Consider the following 8,703-nt stretch of genomic DNA (forward strand, 5'->3'; position numbering starts at 1 on the left):
TGTGTGTGTGTGTGTGTGTGTGTGTGTGTGTGCGCGTGTGTGTGCATGCGTGTGGGTATTTATTTATTTAGTTAGTTTATAGTGCTGCATAGTTTATGTGTGTGTATGTATGTATGTATGTATGTATGTATGTATGTATGTATGTATGTATGTATGTATGTATGTATGTCATTCAGCTCACTTTTGAGACAGCACTTTGAAGGGCATACTGTGTGCCGATCCTTTTGCTGCCTTGATTTGCGTGGACGTGTTTCTCTGCAGACACTCGGATCGATCGATCGCTAGAAATGGCGATGCGGCTCATCGTGTTTTCAGTCCTCTGAGAACATTTGTCCAAATAGGAGCTGCGGGCCCCACGTACACGATGAGTGATCGGCACAGTGGTAAATTAGTGCACTCATTTATAGGCTGTGCTCTTGGCTTTCCTGACTGTGATGCATGTCTTCTGCCAGAAGATATCAACTTGTCGCTCACTGAACACACAAGGTGAGGACACGCCGAGTCAGCATTTTTCCATAAGAAGATGCCCTAACTCCCTTTGATTTTATTGCTCGACGAAACTAGAATGATTTTGCGCGATTCCAAATGGATTCATTCATCTTCCGATGACCTTTTTCTGTACAGCTCCAGCGCTGTTCATCTCTAAATCCGGCCCATTTTATTCAGAGTGGTCAGAATCTGGAATGCTGTGAGTGCAATATCACGCTGATAGTTCCTTGATATTTCCCAGTGATATTTTTAAATTGCAACTCTTATTGATGATAATCCTTTATTATACAATGCTTAGACAATTGCAGTTTTGGAAACTACCTCATTTGTTAAGTGCGTTTGATGAATTGACCAATGACACTTTGATAAACATTTACAGTATTTTCCATAATGTAAGGCGCACCACCAATGAATGTTGTATTTTCAAACTTTGTCCATACACTGCATAACGTGCACCGGACTATAAAACACACCTTAAATTAAATGAACAAAAGTTTTCCGAATATAATATCTAAATAGATACAAGTGTTCCAAATATAAGGCACACAACCTTATCAGGTGCTTCAGTAGAGGCTGGGGTTATGCAGCACTTTTACTACAGGGAGGGGGGGGGGGCAAATGAAATGGCTTGTGCCTCAATATTGCTTCACGTATAAGGGGCACGGGCATATAAGGCACACGGTCATCTTTTAAAGAAAATCTAGGATTTTGGGTGTGTCTTATACACTGGCTAATACGGTTATCAGTAGCTTATCAGTAGTACCGTTTCACTGCCGCGTCACAGGTATTAAAACTTATTGTTATTGTTCATCGACACCAAGATGCCACGAGTAGCACTCAGTGAAGCTCCTCAGATCAGTTCAATACAGTTCATTGCAAGCAAGATTCCAAAAAGCAGCATTCATCAGTAAAACTCCTGCTTTCAGTAAAACTCCTCATCTCACTCCAATATAGGCCCCTGGCAACAAGATGTGACTATCTTTTGGATGCGTCTGTGTAAGCTCTCAGTCGTATAGGAGTGGTCCATCGATGAAAAGGTTTCTTCAGCCGTCATCTGTACTTCTTTGAAAGAAGTACAGATGACGGCTGAAGAAACCTTTTCATCGGTCATCAGTAAATGGACCATCAGGCCAAAAAATATCATAATCACAGACTGATGTTAATTATATGTGAATTCTTATTAAATAACTCCAAATTGTCTTTCGGATTCTTCTCATTGCTTTTCCCCTATTGTGCAGCTTCCAGATGTATGTTTTCTTAAAACCTACCTATTTAAAATCACATTCTCTGTTTAGTTTTATCTCTTGTTATTATTATAATGTTATATGTGTCCCTGTTTTGTGATTGCAAAGTGTCCCTGAGAACTTTGAAAGGCGCTTATAAATAAAATGTATTCTTATTTTATTATATTAATATTTCGTATTTAAGCATTTAACCAATCATTTTTCAGCGGTCATTTGTGATGAGGGTCAGAAATCTACCTGGACACCTTCACAATCTGTTCTGTGGGCCCTGGAGCATAAATCATAAAACTGTTGCTTTAACTAATCGGATTTCGAGTTGGCAACACCAAGTCCTTCTCGCAAGTGTTATTTTCTGTCTAACTTTACACACCACACCTTTTATGAGTCGCAGTTGCAGCTGTAGCTGCAGTAAAGGTTGTATAGTCATAAAATAGTAATTAAGGGTTCAATTGATTCAGACGTATGACAACTGAAGCCTTATACTGTAGTTGTGAAATGGATGGCTCGCGATTGCATTTAACCTTTTGTGCAGCTTCGCTAATGCCAACTGTCATTTTTCCTTTTTCTTCTGAGCTGGTGTTGCCAAAAATGGCTTCTGCCTGTGCTTACTCCGTCAGTGTTTGAAAGCTACCATCAGTTGTCCTTCTACCAGTGAACACAGGAGTCCATCAATGACGGACCTTCCAGTGATCCTTACCGACGGTCGTAAATGACCACCTCTGATATTTTTCCTCGTGTTCAACATACACTGGAAGCGTCTGACATTGTGACAGATGACGATCCATGGCTAAGCGGATTGGGTGTCCTAATCAGACACAAATGAGCACGGAGCCTTGTAATGTCCCACTAAATAGCCATCTAATTAGTACACTGCATCTGTGCAGGCAGATCCTGAGTGTAAATACACGCATGGAGCAATGAGGAGCAACCCGTCCCGGGAGGCGGAAACTCAAAACCTTCCAGGCCACACCCATCCCGCCAATTAGTTATGAAGTGGAACTGTGCAACGGGTTAGCCGACTGACTGGTCTCGTGAAACTAAATGTACATTTTATTGCTGATTAAAGCAGCAAGCGTGAAGTTGAACCCGAAGAGCTAAAGAGCTCAAATATGCAGCAATGAATGGCTGTAACTCTTAACCCTCAGGAGAGCCATTTTAAAGCATCTATATTTTAAAATCCAGCATGAATACTTTATCCTGATTTAGAAATGGGATATAGCACAGTGAAAGCTCTCAAAATGAAAGCTCCTGAGTTCAGTCTGAATTTTTTTTAAGGAAATATACATGTATTCCTCTAGAAGTTCAAGTTTGATTCAGAATTATGTACTTTGTTTTTTCAACCTTTTTGAGACATTTATTCTATAAAAAGTAGCAATCTCAATCGAAGTAAACAGGCTCATCGGGTAATCGGCGTCGGAAACCCTGAACTTATCGCAGGGCACACAGAAACAAGCAACCATCCATGCTCACACTCACAATCACACCAAGGGACAATTTTGAGCCTGCCATGTATGTTTTTTGGTATGTGGGAGGATAATCCACGCAGGACCAAGGAGAACAACAGACTCCACATAGGGAGGCTGGAGCAGGGTTTGAACATTTGCACCGTGTGGTGGACGCGCTAACCACATGACCACCGTCCCTGCATGCTTTGTATTTTACCAATTTAATGAAGCCAACAAAAATAGAATAACATAGATACTGTGCAGACAAAACGCAGACAATCGCTAGAAGTCTATTTCTCCGAGCTGTGCTTGGAAATATAAAAGCTTTACGGCTCTCATCCACCCGAAAGGAAGATCGTGTCAAAGTTGCTCACCTACAATTATCATGTGTGCATGTCAGGGCACAGGTGCGCCGTCTGCCACAGAGGAGGCCAGCAGCACCTGCGGGCACTGGGAAGTAAGGCTGGGCAAAGATCAGTGCTGCAATTCAGTGCTGTAAAAGACTAAAAACCAACATGCATGACTGTTTTTTTTTCTGCAGTCATCTTTTCTCTGTGTGCCTGCTTGGGGGTTCTCCGGCTAATAATAATAATAATAATAATAATAATAATAATAATAATAATAATAATAATAATAATAATACATTACATTTTAAGCGCCTTTCAAAGCTCTCAACACTTTACAGCCACAGACAAGCATAGGTACTATAATAAATAAAATATAATCACAAATACAATGCAATAAATAAAATCCAATTATAAATAGAAACCAGAGAGAGAGCTACACAGAAAATGAAATTTTAAATAGGTGGCTTTTGAGATGGGACTTGAAGGTGGGAAGAGAAGCGATGTACGAATGTTGGGAGAAAGTGAGTTCCAAAGTTTGAGGGCAGAGCAGTTGAAGGCTCTCTCACCCATCGTGCTGAGACAGGCGGGGGGGGGGGGGGCACACAGAGGCGGAGGGAGGAAGATGATCTGAGGGAATGAGAGGGAATATAAATTTGAAGAAGGTCAGATAGGTATGGGGGGGCAAGGTTATGGATAGCTTTAAATGTATAAAGAAGAATTTTAGCATTGATTCTATACTTGACCGGGAGCCAGTGGAGCTCTTGGAAGACATGGGTGATGTGGTGAAAGGATCAGGTTCTGATGATGATCCGAGCTGAAGAATTCTGGAAGAGTTGAAGTTTGTGGAGAGGTTTCTGAGGGGTACTCTGCTTTCTTTCCACATTTCATTATTGATCACGCAAATTTGATTGTGAGTTGTTTGTCACTGCCGTGCGATTGGCTGGCAACAAGTAGAAGATGTATCTTATATGTGTCACACATACACGCACACATACACGCACACACACACACACACGCACGCGCACGCACACGCACACACAAACACATATCTCGAGTATGCGTATGCAACATCAAGCATTAACAAGGCGATCATCAAACAAAGCTTTTACTCAACAGGCCACACGCAGAAGCTGTGTTCTTGTTCTGTCATTATAAGTACAACTACAATCTGGGTTAATTGCCGCTCAGGGCTATTTGACTCTTCACAGGTTGAGTGAATTGGCGAAGTTCCGAGGCAAACAAGCGAGTGAGACAATTTGCAGCACACAATGCTCACCGTCAATCAAGCTGTGAGTGGGTGATGCTACTTTCGCCAGTGAACTCTAAACTCTTGGCCTTCATCGTGAGCCAATTTACTGTAAATTCCGGACTATTAGCCACTACTTTTTCCCCAAACTTTCAACCCTGCGTCTATTTCAGTTATGCGGGCAATTTGTGTAATTTTTCTAACGGCCGCCAGTGGCGCTCGAGTAGAAAAGGTAAAATTAAGACCGGTGGAATATATGCCTCGAGGAAGACTGCAACTTCTCATCGTGTGCATAAATGAAATTAGCGTGAACATACCCTCATCGTGGAAAATTAAAAAAAGAATGGCATATGACGAAGCTTTCAAGCTAAAAGCAATCGAGCTGTCCGATAAAGAAGGAAACAGAGCTGCTGCACGTAAACTTGGCTTAAACGAATCGATGGTGAGACGCTGGAAATGGCAGCGGGAAGAACTGGAGCAACGTAAAAAGGTGAAAAAAGCTTTCAGAGGTAATAAAAGCAGGTGGCCCGAACTTGAAAATATTCTAGAAGACTGGATGAACACACAGAGAGCAGATGGTCGAGGTGTTTCGACTGCTGTGTGTGTGATCAGACTGAAAGCAAAAACAATCGCCACTGAAAAGAAAATTCCGGATTGACAGCAAGAGAGAGGCTGAGGTAGTTAGTGTGTGACGACGTCTATACTACAGTCTCATTCCGACACTGAGGACGATGACTTGGATGGCTTCAGTTCAAAGGAGAAAGATGAACATGGCTTACTGCGATTTTCACCAGTATGTTATTTTACCAGACCTGTGTGGCTATTGTGTTGCTAGCGTGTTGTTACCATGTTGCTACCGTTTCACTGCCGCGTCACAGGTATTAAAACGTATTGTTATTGTTCATCGACACCAAGATGCCACGAGTAGCACTCAGTGAAGCTCCTCAGATCAGTTCAATACAGTTCATTGCAAGGAAGATTCCAAAAAGCAGCACTCATTTTGTTTCAGTAAAACTCCTCATCTCACTCCAATATACGCCCCTGGCAACAAGATGTGACTATCTTTTGGATGCACCTGTGTAAGCTCTCAGTCGTACAGCAGTGGTCCATCGATGAAAAGGTTTCTTTAGCCGTCATCTGTACAAATTTGAAGGTGTCGGACGTTTCGCTTCTTATCCAAGAAACGTACAAAGTTTCTTGGATAAGAAGCGAAACGTCCGACACCTTCAAAAAAGTACAGATGACGGCTGAAGAAACATTTTCATCGATGGACCACTCCTGTACGACTGAGAGCTTACACAAACGTTTAGGATGTAAAAAAAACATTGCATGTGGCCCACTTTAGCAACTGCGTTTAATTGATTTCTTAATTGCTTCCCGCATCGCTGTCACGCACCTCAAAATCAGTGACTCCATGCCAGGCGCATGCAAATGGGACCAGTGCTTTTCAACAGGGTTGCCGCCTTTTCTTTATTTAAGAAAATTTGTCAAATACACCCTGTTCATCTCTCCTGCCTGCCTTTTTGGGGTCCACCACCACCTTGCAAATTGTGACATGTCAACAAGGTCACAATGTCCTGCCTGTTCCACCACTTCATATTGCAGCACACCTGATTCAAATGATAGCTTCTACACAGCTTGCTGACTAGCTGATCCTTTTTTTCTTTACTATTTGTAGCAGAGCTTGGATCTTCTCAATTTTGTATGGGAAACAGGTCAACTGCGGTTTTCCCTTTTTCAGTTTTCCATCCATCCATCTATCTATCCATCCATTTTCCAGACCGCTTTTTTCCTCATTAGGGTCGTGGGGGGTGCTGGAGCCTATCCTATTTGTCTTTCGCTCTCACACTCACACCTTGGGACAATTTGGAGTTTTCGATCAGCCTGCCATGCATGTTTTTGGAATGTGATTGGAAATGTGGCATAAAATCCACATGAACCCAGAGAAAACATTCACACTCCACACATCAATTCAAGCCCCAGCTTGAATTGACGACCTCTGCATTGTGAAGTCGGCATGCTAACCATTTGATACCGGGCCACCCTTTTTCCAGTTTTCTTTATCACTTAAAAGCAAATGTAGCAGTGCACCATTTGAGCCACAGGCGTTCAGTCCATAGAATGATCTCGCCTGAGGTGGGTAACAGTGCATGGGAAGACGCTCCCTCCTACAACTGATGTACAGCAATCAGCATTTGCTCTGACTCTTGCCACCACACAATCTATCATTCTTGTATATTTAGCCAATTAATGTAGTCTCTACTTTAACAAGCCAGTGGGGGGTCCAGGCAAACGAGCAGAGGCAACAAGAGTTTATCGATTCTGTGAGCAGGAAAAGATAAAGTGCGGAGAAGCTCTTTTGTCCATACGAGGCGGTTGATCACGGCAGTCGGCGGGGAAACTGTGGGACTCTCTTTGGGCCAATTACTGTTGAATTCACAATGTGACACATTTTGGCCCATCATCTCATTTTCTACTTATCCAAAGTGCTGATAGGATTTAGATGGGGCGACAATCAGAGATGGGTGTGGAAATGGTCAACTCTCTGCTAGATCACACTGCTGCTACTGACCTATGACCACCCCAGTGCTCAAGCTGCAGTTCGTTGAGGGAAGCACGAAGGGGAGATGGCAGATTTGCGAGTCTAGCAGGGCATCTTAAGGAGCAAACCCAGTCAAAATGGATTACTGAAAGGACAGAATGAGCCTTTTTTCCAGGAGGCAACATACATTGTGTGACATAACACAGAATTCAGCAGCTTTGGACCCCACATCAACCCCTCCATTGAACCTCCCTGCTGCCCTCGACTGTTCCAGCGCATGCAGGAGTGCTAAAGCATTGCTGTACATTGCAAACAGCCCACATCAATGGCAAATTACAAATGCAAAAAAAAAAAAAAAAAAAACTGGAATCTTTTCTATTGGTGCATCAAGAAGACATTGTATAAAATGGATTCATTTTAGACTTAATAATCAGAAAGGGCAATCGAGTGAGCGATTTTACCTGATCGAACAGGTGCTGAAGTCCTACGAAGCTGCTTCCCCTCTTGAAATCAACACATGCAACGGGTGTTACAGAGCATCTCATCCAGCGCCACAATGCATCCCCTGTGACAGCATCGCCCACATGCCGCTCCACTCGTCTCAGTCTCCGAACACAACAGGAGAAATGGAAGGATAGAAGCGGCGGAATAAGTAAAGGCAGGGCAGGAACCTGAGCGCCGCATCCGATTTTAGCGGATATCCGCCGGCTTTTAAAAGCGCTCCCGAGAACTCGCCATCTTCGCTCAGCGCTACCTTCTCGTTGCTCGCGCCGCCGCCAGGCGACTCAAGCCCGGCATCGACGCCTCACCGTCCGTCCACTCGTTTGGCTTGGCCCACGCTGATGCGTAAGCTCAATCGGAAGGAGGTGACATGCGCGGGTCCACTTTTTGCCCCCTCCTATTTCTTCTTGTGGAAAACTGCGCTGTTCGGGGACGTTTGGCGCTCGTCTCGTCCCGCATCACAGACGCACTGAGGGCGCGCAAAGATCTCAGTGCACGCGCGCGCACGCTCGCAAGCACCGCTTGTGCGCACAATGCGGCTATACGATTGTGTGTGCGTGCACGCGCGCGCGTTTGTGTGTGAGTGTGAGCATTTGAAAACATCATGGCTGTCTGTCTGTCGATCTCTCTCTCTCTCTCTCTCTCTCTCTCTCTCTCTCTCTCTCTCTCTCTCTTTCTTTCTCTCCATCCATCCATCCATCCATCTATCTATCTATCTATCTATCTATCTATCTATCTATCTATCTATCTATCTATCTATCTATCTATCTATCTGTCTGTCTGTCTGTCTGTCTGTCTGCCTGTCCGTCCGTCCGTCCGACCGTCCATCCCCCTCTCTCTCTCTCTCTCTCTCTCTCTCTCTCTCTCTTTCTTTCTCTCCATCCATCCA

At 43.7% G+C, this 8,703-nt stretch overlaps 1 protein-coding gene across 3 annotated transcripts in view; it reads right to left on the reverse strand.

Moving 5' to 3' along the window:
- sntg1 (syntrophin, gamma 1) overlaps nucleotides 1-8,397 on the reverse strand; it is a 46,504-nt gene extending 38,107 nt beyond the window's left edge. The window contains exons 1-2 of one of the 3 annotated variants that reach the window (XM_089007918.1): nucleotides 8,068-8,397; nucleotides 7,775-7,919 (exon numbers count right to left, since the gene is read on the reverse strand). The gene's annotated coding sequence lies outside the window, so the exon portion shown is untranslated. Of the gene's footprint in view, nucleotides 1-7,774 lie in introns of all 3 variants that reach the window. The other 2 variants (XM_089007917.1, XM_089007919.1) reach the window with 2 other exon arrangements.
- Nucleotides 8,398-8,703: the final 306 nt, after the last annotated feature.

Source organism: Hippocampus bargibanti, linkage group LG11 (genome assembly GCF_051943395.1).
Source record: "Hippocampus bargibanti isolate YZ-2025 linkage group LG11, ASM5194339v1, whole genome shotgun sequence".
Classification (NCBI taxonomy): Eukaryota; Metazoa; Chordata; class Actinopteri; order Syngnathiformes; family Syngnathidae; genus Hippocampus; species Hippocampus bargibanti.